The sequence below is a fragment of the Pleurodeles waltl genome, chromosome 7 (genome assembly GCF_031143425.1).
Source record: "Pleurodeles waltl isolate 20211129_DDA chromosome 7, aPleWal1.hap1.20221129, whole genome shotgun sequence".
Taxonomy (NCBI): Eukaryota; Metazoa; Chordata; class Amphibia; order Caudata; family Salamandridae; genus Pleurodeles; species Pleurodeles waltl.
This window is the reverse complement of record NC_090446.1, coordinates 145,598,716-145,612,281: the sequence shown is the minus strand read 5'-3', so window position 1 is coordinate 145,612,281 and position 13,566 is coordinate 145,598,716.

Sequence of the window (13,566 nt, the reverse complement as noted above, 5' to 3'; positions counted from 1 at the left end):
TGTTAGCCCCACTTTGGGCCTGTTTGTGAGTGTATGTCAGGGTGTTTTCACTGTCTCACTGGTATCCTGCTTGCCAAGGCCCAGTGCTCATAGTGAAAACCCTATGTTTTCAGTATGTTTGTTATGTGTCACTGGGACCCTGCTAGTCAGGACCCCAGTGCTCATAAGTTTGTGACCTATAGGTATGTGTTCCCTCTGTGATGCCTAACTGTCTCACTGAGGCTCTGCTAACCAGAACCTCAGTGGTTATGCTCTCTCATTTCTTTCCAAATTGTCACTAACAGGCTAGTGACTAATTTTACCAATTTACATTGGCTTACTGGAACACCCTTATAATTCCCTAGTATATGGTACTGAGGTACCCAGGGTATTGGGGTTCCAGGAGATCCCTATGGGCTGCAGAATTTCTTTTACCACCCATAGGGAGCTCTGACAATTCTTACACAAGACTGCCACTGCAGCCTGAGTGAAATAACGTCCACGTTATTTCACAGCCATTTTACACTGCACTTAAGTAACTTATAAGTCACCTATATGTCTAACCTTTACCTGGTAAATGTTAGGTGCAAAGTTACTTAGTGTGAGGGCACCCTGGCACTAGCCAAGGTGCCCCCACATTGTTCAGGGCCAATTCCCCGGACTTTGTGAGTGCGGGGACACCATTACACGCGTGCACTACATATAGGTCACTACCTATATGTAGCTTCACAATGGTAACTCTGAATATGGCCATGTAACATGTCTATGCCATCCTGGCATTGTTGGCACAATCCCATGATCCCAGTGGTCTGTAGCACAGACCCTGGTACTGCCAAACTGCCCTTCCTGGGGTTTCACTGCAGCTGCTGCTGCTGCCAACCCCTCAGACAGGCATCTGCCCTCCTGGGGTCCAGCCAGGCCTGGCCCAGGATGGCAGAACAAAGGACTTCCTCTGAGAGAGGGTGTTACACCCTCTCCCTTTGGAAAATGGTGTGAAGGCAGGGGAGGTGTAGCCTCCCCCAGCCTCTGGAAATGCTTTGTTGGGCACAGATGTGCCCAATTCTGCATAAGCCAGTCTACACCGGTTCAGGGGACCCCTTAGCCCTGCTCTGGCTCGAAACTGGACAAAGGAAAGGGGAGTGACCACTCCCCTGACCTGCACCTCCCCTGGGAGGTGTCCAGAGCTCCTCCAGTGTGCTCCAGACCTCTGCCATCTTGGAAACAGAGGTGCTGCTGGCACACTGGACTGCTCTGAGTGGCCAGTGCCACCAGGTGACGTCAGAGACTCCTTGTGATAGGCTCCTTCAGGTGTTGCTAGCCTATCCTCTCTCCTAGGTAGCCAAACCCTCTTTTCTGGCTATTTAGGGTCTATGTCTCTGGGGAAACTTCAGATAACGAATGCAAGAGCTCATCCGAGTTCCTCTGCATCTCTCTCTTCACCTTCTGATAAGGAATCGACTGCTGACCGCGCTGGAAGCCTGCAAACCTGCAACATAGTAGCAAAGACGACTACTGCAACTCTGTAACGCTGATCCTGCCGCCTTCTCGACTGTTTTCCTGCTTGTGCATGCTGTGGGGGTAGTCTGCCTCCTCTCTGCACCAGAAGCTCCGAAGAAATCTCCCGTGGGTCGACGGAATCTTCCCCCTGCAACCGCAGGCACCAAAAAGCTGCATTACCGGTCCCTTGGGTCTCCTCTCAGCACGACGAGCGAGGTCCCTCGAATCCAGCAACTCTGTCCAAGTGACCCCCACAGTCCAGTGACTCTTCAGTCCAAGTTTGGTGGAGGTAAGTCCTTGCCTCACCTCGCTGGGCTGCATTGCTGGGAACCGCGACTTTGCAGCTACTCCGGCCCCTGTGCACTTCCGGCGGAAATCCTTTGTGCACAGCCAAGCCTGGGTCCACGGCACTCTAACCTGCATTGCACGACTTTCTAAGTTGGTCTCCGGCGACGTGGGACTCCTTTGTGCAACTTCGATGAGCACCGTTTCACGCATCCTTGTAGTGCCTGTTTCTGGCACTTCTCCGGGTGCTACCTGCTTTAGAGAGGGCTCCTTGTCTTGCTCGACGTCCCCTCTCTCTGCTGGTCCAATTTGCGGCCTTCTGGTCCGTCCTGGGCCTCAGCAGCGTCCAAAAACGCTAACCGCATGATTTGCAGCTAGCAAGGCTTGTTGGCGTTCTTTCGGCGGGAAAACACTTCTGCACGACTCTACACGGCGAGTGGGATCCGTCCACCAAAGGAAAAGTCTCTAGCCCTTTTCGTTCCTGCAGAAACCTCAGCTTCTTCTGTCCAGTAGAAGCTTCTTTGCACCCGCAGCTGGCATTTCCTGGGCATCTGCCCATCTCCGACTTGCTTGTGACTTTTGGACTTGGTCCCCTTGTTCCACAGGTACCCTAGATTGGAAATCCACAGTTGTTGCATTGCTGGTTTCTGTCTTTCCTGCATTATTCCTATAACACGACTTCTTTGCCCTTAGAGGAACTTTAGTGCACTTTGCACTCACTTTTCAGGGTCTTGGGGAGGGTTATTTTTCTAACTCTCACTATTTTCTAATAGTCTCAGCGACCCTCTACAAGGTCACATAGGTTTGGGGTCCATTTGTGGTTCGCATTCCACTTTTGGAGTATATGGTTTGTGTTGCCCCTATCCCTATGTTTCCCCATTGCATCATATTGTAACTATACATTGTTTGCACTGTTTTCTAAGACTATACTGCATATTTTTGCTATTGTGTATATATATCTTGTGTATATTTCCTATCCTCTCACTGAGGGTACACTCTAAGATACTTTGGCATATTGTCATAAAAATAAAGTACTTTTATTTTTAGTATAACTGTGTATTGTGTTTTCTTATGATATTGTGCATATGACACTAAGTGGTACTGTAGTAGCTTCACACGTCTCCTAGTTCAGCCTAAGCTGCTCTGCTAAGCTACCATTATCTATCAGCCTAAGCTGCTAGACACCCTATACACTAATAAGGGATAACTGGGCCTGGTGCAAGGTGCAAGTACCCCTTGGTACTCACTACAAGCCAGTCCAGCCTCCTACATTGGTTGTGCAGTGGTGGGATAAGTGCTTTGAGACTACTTACCACTCTTGTCATTGTACTTTTCATAAGAGAAAAATATACAAAACAAGGTCAGTGTATATACACATAGCCAAAAAGTTTTGCATTTCCTCTTTTCACTCTTTTCTAAGTGCTGAAAAGTACTTCTAACTTTCTAAAAAGTTCTAAAAAGTTTAAAAAGTTTTTTTTCTCTGTCTTTCTAAAAGCTCTGACAAACTTTTTATCTTTTACTATCACTTTAACTCTCTCTAAAAATGTCTGGCACAGGCCAAAATGTTGATCTGTCCAAACTTGCATATGACAACCTTAGCTGGAAAAGAGCAAGGAGTCTCTGTATAGAGAGAGGTTTGAGTGTAGGGAAGAATCCTTCCTTGGAACTGTTACTTAACATGCTTAGAGAACTGGATAAGGCCATAGGTGCCTCATCTGTTGAAAAAGTACCTAATAGTTCCCAATCTGATTCAGGGACTCCCCCAGGAAAAGATTCAGGAAATAAACTTCCTAGCCTGCCCATTACTAGACAGTCTAGCATAGTTGGTAATGATGATGAGCCACACCATACAAATAGTGTTGTCTCACATCATAGCAAAAGCATTTATTCTCACCATACTGGTAGTAATGTTTCTGTCAGCCAAGCTGTTAGGGTGGCTTCTGTAAGGGACAGGTCTCCTTCTGTTCATTCCCATCATACCTCTGTTTCTAGGAATGTCCCTCCCACCAACCCTGATGACAGAATGTTAGAGAGGGAACTCAATAAGTTGAGGGTGGAACAAACCAGACTGAAGCTTAAAAAGCAACAGCTGGATTTGGATAGACAGTCTTTTGAATTAGAGAAGGAAAGACAGAAGTTGGGTTTAGATATCCATGGTGGCAGCAGCAGTATTCCCCGTAGTCATCCTGTTAAAGAGCATGATTCCAGGAATCTGCACAAGATAGTTCCCCCTTATAAGGAGGGGGATGACATTAACAAGTGTTTTGCTGCACTTGAGAGGGCCTGTGTTGTACAGGATGTCCCTCAAAGGCAGTGGGCTGCTATCCTATGGCTATCATTTAGTGGAAAAGGTAGGGATAGGCTCCTTACTGTAAAATAAAATGATGCTAATAATTTCCAAGTTCTTAAGAATGCACTCCTGGATGGTTATGGCTTAACCACTGAACAGTACAGGATAAAGTTCAGAGAGACCAAAAAGGAGTCTTCACAAGACTGGGTTGATTTCATTGACCATTCAGTGAAGGCCTTGGAGGGGTGGTTACATGGCAGTAAAGTTACTGATTATGACAGCCTGTATAACTTAATCCTGAGAGAGCATATTCTTAATAATTGTGTGTCTGATTTGTTGCACCAGTACTTGGTGGACTCTGATCTGACCTCTCCCCAAGAATTGGGAAAGAAGGCAGACAAATGGGTCAGAACAAGAGTGAACAGAAAAGTTCATACAGGGGGTGACAAAGATGGCAACAAAAAGAAGGATGGTAAGTCTTCAGACAAGGGTGGGGACAAATCTAAAAATGAGTCTTCATCAGGCCCACAAAAACACTCTGGTGGGGGTGGTGGGTCCAAATCCTCTTTTAATCAGAACAAGGAAAAGAAACCATGGTGCTATTTATGTAAAATAAAAGGCCATTGGACAACAGATCCCAGTTGTCCAAAGAAAGGCACCAATGCTCCTACCACTACAACCCCTACTGCTACACCTAGTGTCCCTACTAATAGCAGTGGTGGTGGGAGCAAACCTACTAATAGCCAATCCAAGGGAGTAGCTGGGCTCACTTTTGGTAATTTAGTTGGGGTTGGCCTTGTTAGGGAGGCCACAGAGGCTGTGTTAGTCTCTGAGGGGGCTATTGATTTAGCCACCTTAGTTGCTTGTCCCCTTAATATGGATAAGTACAAGCAGCTACCCCTAATAAATGGTGTTGAGGTTCAGGCCTACAGGGACACTGGGGCCAGTGTGACTATGGTCATAGAGAAACTGGTCCACCCTGAACAACACCTACTTGGTTACCAGTACCAAGTAACCGATGCTCACAACAACACACTTAGCCACCCCATGGCTGTTGTAAATCTCAACTGGGGGGGGGTTACTCGTCCAAAGAAAGTTGTGGTAGCTTCAGATTTACCTGTAGACTGTCTATTAGGGAATGATTTGGAGACATCAGCTTGGTCAGATGTGGAGTTGGAGGCCCATGCAACAATGCTGGGCATCCCAGGGCATATTTTTGCTTTGACAAGGGCTCAGGCCAAAAAGCAAAAAGGACAGGGAAGCTTGGATCCTGGAACAATGGACCAAGTGCTCCCTAAAGCTAGGGCTAGTAGAAGCAAACCACTTCCTACTATCCCTCCCTCTACAGTGGATTCTACTTCTGAGGAAGAAGAATTCCCTCCCTGTGCAGAACCTACACCAGAGGAGCTGGAAGCAGACACTGCTGAGCTTTTGGGTGAAGGGGGGCCTGCCAGAGAGGAGCTGAGTGTGGCACAGCAAACCTGTCCCACATTAGAGGGTCTCAGACAGCAAGCTGTCAAACAGGCTAATGGGGATGTCAGTGACTCTCACAGAGTTTACTGGGAGGACAACCTCTTGTACACTGAGCATAGGGATCCTAAACCTGGAGCTGCCAGGAGATTAGTGATTCCTCAGGAGTACAGAAAGTTCCTCCTAACACTGGCACATGACATTCCCTTAGCTGGGCATCTAGGACAAATGAAAACTTGGGACAGGCTTGTTCCCCTGTTTCATTGGCCTAGAATGTCTGAGGACACAAAGGAATTTTGTAAGTCCTGTGAAACCTGTCAAGCCAGTGGCAAGACAGGTGGCACCCCAAAGGCACCCCTTATTCCACTGCCTGCGGTTGGGGTTCCCTTTGAAAGGGTAGGGGTTGACATAGTTGGCCCCCTTGACCCTCCTACTGCTTCAGGCAATAGGTTTATCTTGGTGGTAGTGGACCATGCCACAAGATATCCTGAAGCTATTCCTTTAAGGACCACTACAGCACCTGCAGTGGCAAAGGCCCTCCTGGGAATATTTTCCAGGATGGGCTTCCCAAAGGAAGTGGTATCAGACAGGGGAAGCAATTTCATGGCTGCATACTTAAAGGCCATGTGGAAGGAGTGTGGTGTAACTTACAAGTTCACTACACCCTATCATCCACAAACAAATGGACTGGTGGAGAGATTTAACAAAACTCTCAAAGGCATGATTATGGGTCTCCCTGAAAAACTCCGCAGGAGATGGGATATCCTTCTACCATGCCTCCTTTTTGCCTACAGGGAGGTACCCCAGAAAGGAGTGGGCTTCAGCCCCTTTGAACTTCTTTTTGGACACCCTGTTAGGGGTCCACTCACACTTGTAAAGGAGGGTTGGGAACAACCTTTAAAAGCTCCTAAGCAGGATATTGTGGATTATGTACTTGGCCTCAGATCAAGGATGGCTGAGTACATGAAAAAGGCCAGTAAAAACCTTCAGGCCAGCCAAGAGCTCCAGAAGCAATGGCATGATCAGAAGGCTGTTTTGGTTCAGTACCAACCAGGGCAGAAAGTGTGGGTCTTGGAGCCTGTGGCCCCAAGAGCACTCCAAGATAAATGGAGTGGTCCCCACACAATTGTTGAAAAGAAGGGAGAAGTCACCTATTTAGTTGACTTAGGCACTGCCAGGAGTCCCCTTAGGGTGCTCCATGTCAACCGCCTGAAACCCTACTATGACAGGGCTGATCTCACCCTGCTCATGGCAACAGATGAGGGACAGGAAGAAGACAGTGATCCTCTACCTGATCTCTTCTCTTCCACAGATCAAGATGCTCTTGTGGAAGGTGTAGTTTTGACTGATTGTCTTACTGCTGAGCAGAAAGATAATTGCATAAATCTCCTAGATCAATTCTCTGAACTCTTCTCTACTGTGCCAGGTACCACTTCTTGGTGTGAGCACACTATAGATACTGGAGACAGTTTACCTGTCAAAAGTAAGATCTATAGGCAGCCTGACCATGTCAGGGACTGCATAAAGCAAGAGGTCCAGAAAATGTTAGAACTAGGAGTAGTTGAGCACTCTGACAGTCCATGGGCTTCTCCTGTGGTACTGGTACCAAAACCCCATTCCAAAGATGGAAAAAGGAAATGCGGTTTTGTGTAGACTATAGAGGTCTCAACTTGGTAACCAAAACTGATGCTCACCCTATACCCAGGGCAGATGAGCTCATAGATACACTGGCATCTGCCAAGTATCTAAGCACTTTTGATTTGACTGCAGGGTATTGGCAGATCAAATTGTCAGACGATGCTAAACCTAAGACTGCATTTTCAACCATTGGAGGACATTACCAGTTTACTGTAATGCCTTTTGGTTTGAAAAACGCACCTGCCACTTTTCAGAGGTTGGTGAACACAGTCCTGCAAGGGCTGGAAGCTTTCAGTGCAGCATATTTGGACGATATAGCTGTCTTTAGCTCCAGCTGGGATGATCACCTGGTCCACCTATGGAAAGTTTTGGAGGCCCTGCAAAAGGCAGGCCTCACTATCAAGGCTTCAAAGTGCCAGATAGGGCAGGGTAAGGTGGTTTATCTGGGACACCTTGTTGGTGGGGAACAGATTGCACCACTTCAGGGGAAAATCCAAACAATTATTGATTGGGTTCCCCCTACCACTCTGACTCAGGTGAGAGCCTTCCTAGGCCTCACTGGGTATTACAGGAGGTTCATTAAGAACTATGGCTCCATTGCAGCCCCTCTTAATGACCTCACATCCAAGAAAATGCCTAAAAAGGTATTATGGACAGCAAACTGTCAGAAAGCTTTTGAGGAGCTGAAGCAGGCCATGTGCTCTGCACCTGTCCTGAAAAGCCCTTGTTACTCTAAAAAATTCTATGTCCAAACTGATGCATCTGAATTAGGAGTAGGGGCAGTCCTATCACAACTTAATTCTGAGGGCCAGGATCAACCTGTTGCTTTTATTAGTAGGAGGTTGACCCCTAGAGAAAAGCGTTGGTCTGCCATTGAGAGGGAGGCCTTTGCTGTGGTCTGGGCTCTGAAGAAGTTGAGGCCATACCTGTTTGGCACTCACTTCATTGTTCAGACAGACCACAAACCTCTACTTTGGCTAAAACAAATGAAAGGTGAAAATCCTAAATTGTTGAGGTGGTCCATATCCCTACAGGGAATGGACTATACAGTGGAACATAGACCTGGGAGTAGCCACTCCAATGCAGATGGACTCTCCAGATATTTCCACTTAGACAATGAAGACTCATCAGTTCATGGCTAGTCTTATTGTCCTTCGTTTGGGGGGGGGGGGGTTGTGTAGGAAAGTACCATCTTGCCTGGCATGTTACCCCCATTTTTCACTGTATATATGTTGTTTTAGTTGTATGTGTCACTGGGACCCTGGTAACCCAGGGCCCCAGTGCTCATAAGTGTGCCTGAATGTGTTACCTGTGTAGTGACTAACTGTCTCACTGAGGCTCTGCTAATCAGAACCTCAGTGGTTATGCTCTCTCATTTCTTTCCAAATTGTCACTAACAGGCTAGTGACCATTTTTACCAATTTACATTGGCTTACTGGAACACCCTTATAATTCCCTAGTATATGGTACTGAGGTACCCAGGGTATTGGGGTTCCAGGAGATCCCTATGGGCTGCAGCATTTCTTTTGCCACCCATAGGGAGCTCTGACAATTCTTACACAGGCCTGCCACTGCAGCCTGAGTGAAATAACGTCCACGTTATTTCACAGCCATTTTACACTGCACTTAAGTAACTTATAAGTCACCTATATGTCTAACCTTTACCTGGTAAAGGTTAGGTGCAAAGTTACTTAGTGTGAGGGCACCCTGGCACTAGCCAAGGTGCCCCCACATTGTTCAGAGCCAATTCCCTGAACTTTGTGAGTTCGGGGACACCATTACACGCGTGCACTACATATAGGTCACTACCTATATGTAGCTTCACAATGGTAACTCCGAATATGGCCATGTAACATGTCTATGATCATGGAATTGCCCCCTCTATGCCATCCTGGCATAGTTGGCACAATCCCATGATCCCAGTGGTCTGTAGCACAGACCCTGGTACTGCCAAACTGCCCTTCCTGGGGTTTCACTGCAGCTGCTGCTGCTGCCAACCCCTCAGACAGGCATCTGCCCTCCTGGGGTCCAGCCAGGCCTGGCCCAGGATGGCAGAACAAAGAACTTCCTCTGAGAGAGGGTGTTACACCCTCTCCCTTTGGAAAATGGTGTGAAGGCAGGGGAGGAGTAGCCTCCCCCAGCCTCTGGAAATGCTTTGTTGGGCACAGATGTGCCCAATTCTGCATAAGCCAGTCTACACCGGTTCAGGGGACCCCTTAGCCCTGCTCTGGCGCGAAACTGGACAAAGGAAAGGGGAGTGACCACTCCCCTGACCTGCACCTCCCCTGGGAGGTGTCCAGAGCTCCTCCAGTGTGCTCCAGACCTCTGCCATCTTGGAAACAGAGGTGCTGCTGGCACACTGGACTGCTCTGAGTGGCCAGTGCCACCAGGTGACGTCAGAGACTCCTTGTGATAGGCTCCTTCAGGTGTTGCTAGCCTATCCTCTCTCCTAGGTAGCCAAACCCTCTTTTCTGGCTATTTAGGGTCTCTGTCTCTGGGGAAACTTCAGATAACGAATGCAAGAGCTCATCCGAGTTCCTCTGCATCTCTCTCTTCACCTTCTGATAAGGAATCGACTGCTGACCGCGCTAAAAGCCTGCAAACCTGCATCATAGTAGCAAAGACGACTACTGCAACTCTGTAACGCTGATCCTGCCGCCTTCTCGACTGTTTTCCTGCTTGTGCATGCTGTGGGGGTAGTCTGCCTCCTCTCTGCACCAGAAGCTCCGAAGAAATCTCCCGTGGGTCGACGGAATCTTCCCCCTGCAACCGCAGGCACCAAAAAGCTGCATTACCGGTCCCTTGGGTCTCCTCTCAGCACGACGAGCGAGCTCCCTCGAATCCAGCAACTCTGTCCAAGTGACCCCCACAGTCCAGTGACTCTTCAGTCCAAGTTTGGTGGAGGTAAGTCCTTGCCTCACCTCGCTGGGCTGCATTGCTGGGAACCGCGACTTTGCAGCTACTCCGGCCCCTGTGCACTTCCGGCGGAAATCCTTTGTGCACAGCCAAGCCTGCGTCCACGGCACTCTAACCTGCATTGCATGACTTTCTAAGTTGGTCTCCGGCGACGTGGGACTCCTTTGTGCAACTTCGGCGAGCACCGTTTCACGCATCCTCTTAGTGCCTGTTTCTGGCACTTCTCCGGGTGCTACCTGCTTCAAAGAGGGCTCCTTGTCTTGCACGACGTCCCTTCTCCCTGCTGGTCCAATTTGCGGCCTCCTGGTCCCTCCTGGGCCTCAGCAGCGTCCAAAAACGCTAACCGCACGATTTGCAGCTAGCAAGGCTTGTTGGCGTTCTTTCGGCGGGAAAACACTTCTGCATGACTCTACTCGGCGAGTGGGATCTGTCCACCAAAGGGGAAGTCTCTAGCCCTTTTCTTTCTTGCAGAAACCTCAGCTTCTTCTGTCCAGTAGAAGCTTCTTTGCACCCGCAGCTGGCATTTCCTGGGCATCTGCCCATCTCCGACTTGCTTGTGACTTTTGGACTTGGTCCCCTTGTTCCACAGGTACCCTAGATTGGAAATCCACAGTTGTTGCATTGCTGGTTTGTGTCTTTCCTGCATTATTCCTCTAACACGACTTCTTTGCCCTTAGAGGAACTTTAGTGCACTTTGCACTCACTTTTCAGGGTCTTGGGGAGGGTTATTATTCTAACTCTCACTATTTTCTAATAGTCCCAGCGACCCTCTACAAGGTCACATAGGTTTGGGGTCCATTCGTGGTTCGCATTCCACTTTTGGAGTATATGGTTTGTGTTGCCCCTATCCCTATGTTTCCCCATTGCATCCTATTGGAACCATACATTGTTTGCACTGTTTTCTAAGACTATACTGCATATTTTTGCTATTGTGTATATATATCATGTGTATATTTCCTATCCTCTCACTGAGGGTACACTCTAAGATACTTTGGCATATTGTCATAAAAATAAAGTACCTTTATTTTTAGTATAACTGTGTATTGTGTTTTCTTATGATATTGTGCATATGACACTAAGTGGTACTGTAGTAGCTTCACACGTCTCCTAGTTCAGCCTAAGCTGCTCTGCTAAGCTACCATTATCTATCAGCCTAAGCTGCTAGACACCCTATACACTAATAAGGGATAACTGGGCCTGGTGCAAGGTGCAAGTACCCCTTGGTACTCACTACAAGCCAGTCCAGCCTCCTACAGCTACCCAGTAAGGTGTAGGAAAGTACCATCTTGCCTGGCATGTTACCCCCATTTTTCACTGTATATATGTTGTTTTAGTTGTATGTGTCACTGGGACCCTCGTAACCCAGGGCCCCAGTGCTCATAAGTGTCCCTGAATGTGTTACCTGTGTAGTGACTAACTGTCTCACTGAGGCTCTGCTAATCAGAACCTCAGTGGTTATGCTCTCTCATTTCTTTCCAAATTGTCACTAACAGGCTAGTGACCATTTTTACCAATTTACATTGGCTTACTGGAACACCCTTATAATTCCCTAGTATATGGTACTGAGGTACCCAGGGTATTGGGGTTCCAGGAGATCCCTATGGGCTGCAGCATTTCTTTTGCCACCCATAGGGAGCTCTGACAATTCTTACACAGGCCTGCCACTGCAGCCTGAGTGAAATAACGTCCACGTTATTTCACAGCCATTTTACACTGCACTTAAGTAACTTATAAGTCACCTATATGTCTAACCTTTACCTGGTAAAGGTTAGGTGCAAAGTAACTTAGTGTGAGGGCACCCTGGCACTAGCCAAGGTGCCCCCACATTGTTCAGAGCCAATTCCCTGAACTTTGTGAGTGCGGGGACACCATTACACGCGTGCACTACATATAGGTCACTACCTATATGTAGCTTCACAATGGTAACTCCGACTATGGCCATGTAACATGTCTAAGAATATGGAATTGCCCCCTCTATGCCATCCTGGCATTGTTGGTACAATTCCATGATCCCAGTGGTCTGTAGCACAGACCCTGGTACTGTCAAACTGCCCTTCCTGGGATTTCACTGCAGCTGCTGCTGCTGCCAACCCCTCAGACAGGCATCTGCCCTCCTGGGGTCTAGCCAGGCCTGGCCCAGGATGGCAGAACAAAGAACTTCCTCTGAGAAAGGGTGTGACACCCTCTCCCTTTGGAAAATGGTGTGAAGGCAGGGGAGGAGTAGCCTCCCCCAGCCTCTGGAAATGCTTTGTTGGGCACAGATGTGCCCAATTCTGCATAAGCCAGTCTACACCGGTTCAGGGACCCCTTAGCCCCTGCTCTGGCGCGAAACTGGACAAAGGAAAGGGGAGTGACCACTCCCCTGACCTGCACCTCCCCTGGGAGGTGTCCAGAGCTCCTCCAGTGTGCTCCAGACCTCTGCCATCTTGGAAACAGAGGTGCTGCTGGCACACTGGACTGCTCTGAGTGGCCAGTGCCACCAGGTGACGTCAGAGACTCCTTGTGATAGGCTCCTTCAGGTGTTGCTAGCCTATCCTCTCTCCTAGGTAGCCAAACCCTCTTTTCTGGCTATTTAGGGTCTCTGTCTCTGGGGAAACTTCAGATAACGAATGCAAGAGCTCATCCGAGTTCCTCTGCATCTCTCTCTTCACCTTCTGATAAGGAATCGACTGCTGACCGCGCTGGAAGCCTGCAAACCTGCAACATAGTAGCAAAGACGACTACTGCAACTCTGTAACGCTGATCCTGCCACCTTCTCGACTGTTTTCCTGCTTGTGCATGCTGTGGGGGTAGTCTGCCTCCTCTCTGCACCAGAAGCTCCGAAGAAATCTCCCGTGGGTCGACGGAATCTTCACCCTGCAACCGCAGGCACAAAAAAGCTGCATTACGGTCCCTTGGGTCTCCTCTCAGCACGACGAGCGAGGTCCCTCGAATCCAGCGACTCTGTCCAAGTGACCCCCACAGTCCAGTGACTCTTCAGTCCAAGTTTGGTGGAGGTAAGTCCTTGCCTCACCTCGCTGGGCTGCATTGCTGGGAACCGTGACTTTTGCAGCTACTCCGGCCCCTGTGCACTTCCGGCGGAAATCCTTTGTGCACAGCCAAGCCTGGGTCCACGGCACTCTAACCTGCATTGCACGACTTTCTAAGTTGGTCTCCGGCGACGTGGGACTCCTTTGTGCAACTTCGGCAAGCACCGTTTCACGCATCCTTGTAGTGCCTGTTTCTGGCACTTCTCCGGGTGCTACCGGCTTTATAGAGGGCTCCTTGTTGTGCTTGACGTCCCCTCTTTCTTCAGGTCCAATTTGCGACCTCCTGGTCCCTCCTGGGCCTCAGCAGCGTCCAAAAACGCTAACCACACTTTTTGCAGCTAGCAAGGCTTGTTGGCGATCTTTAGGAGGGAAAACACTTCTGCACGATTCTCCACGGCGAGTGGGATCCGTCGACCAAAGGGGAAGTCTCTAGCCCTTTTCGTTCCTGCAGAAACCTCAGCT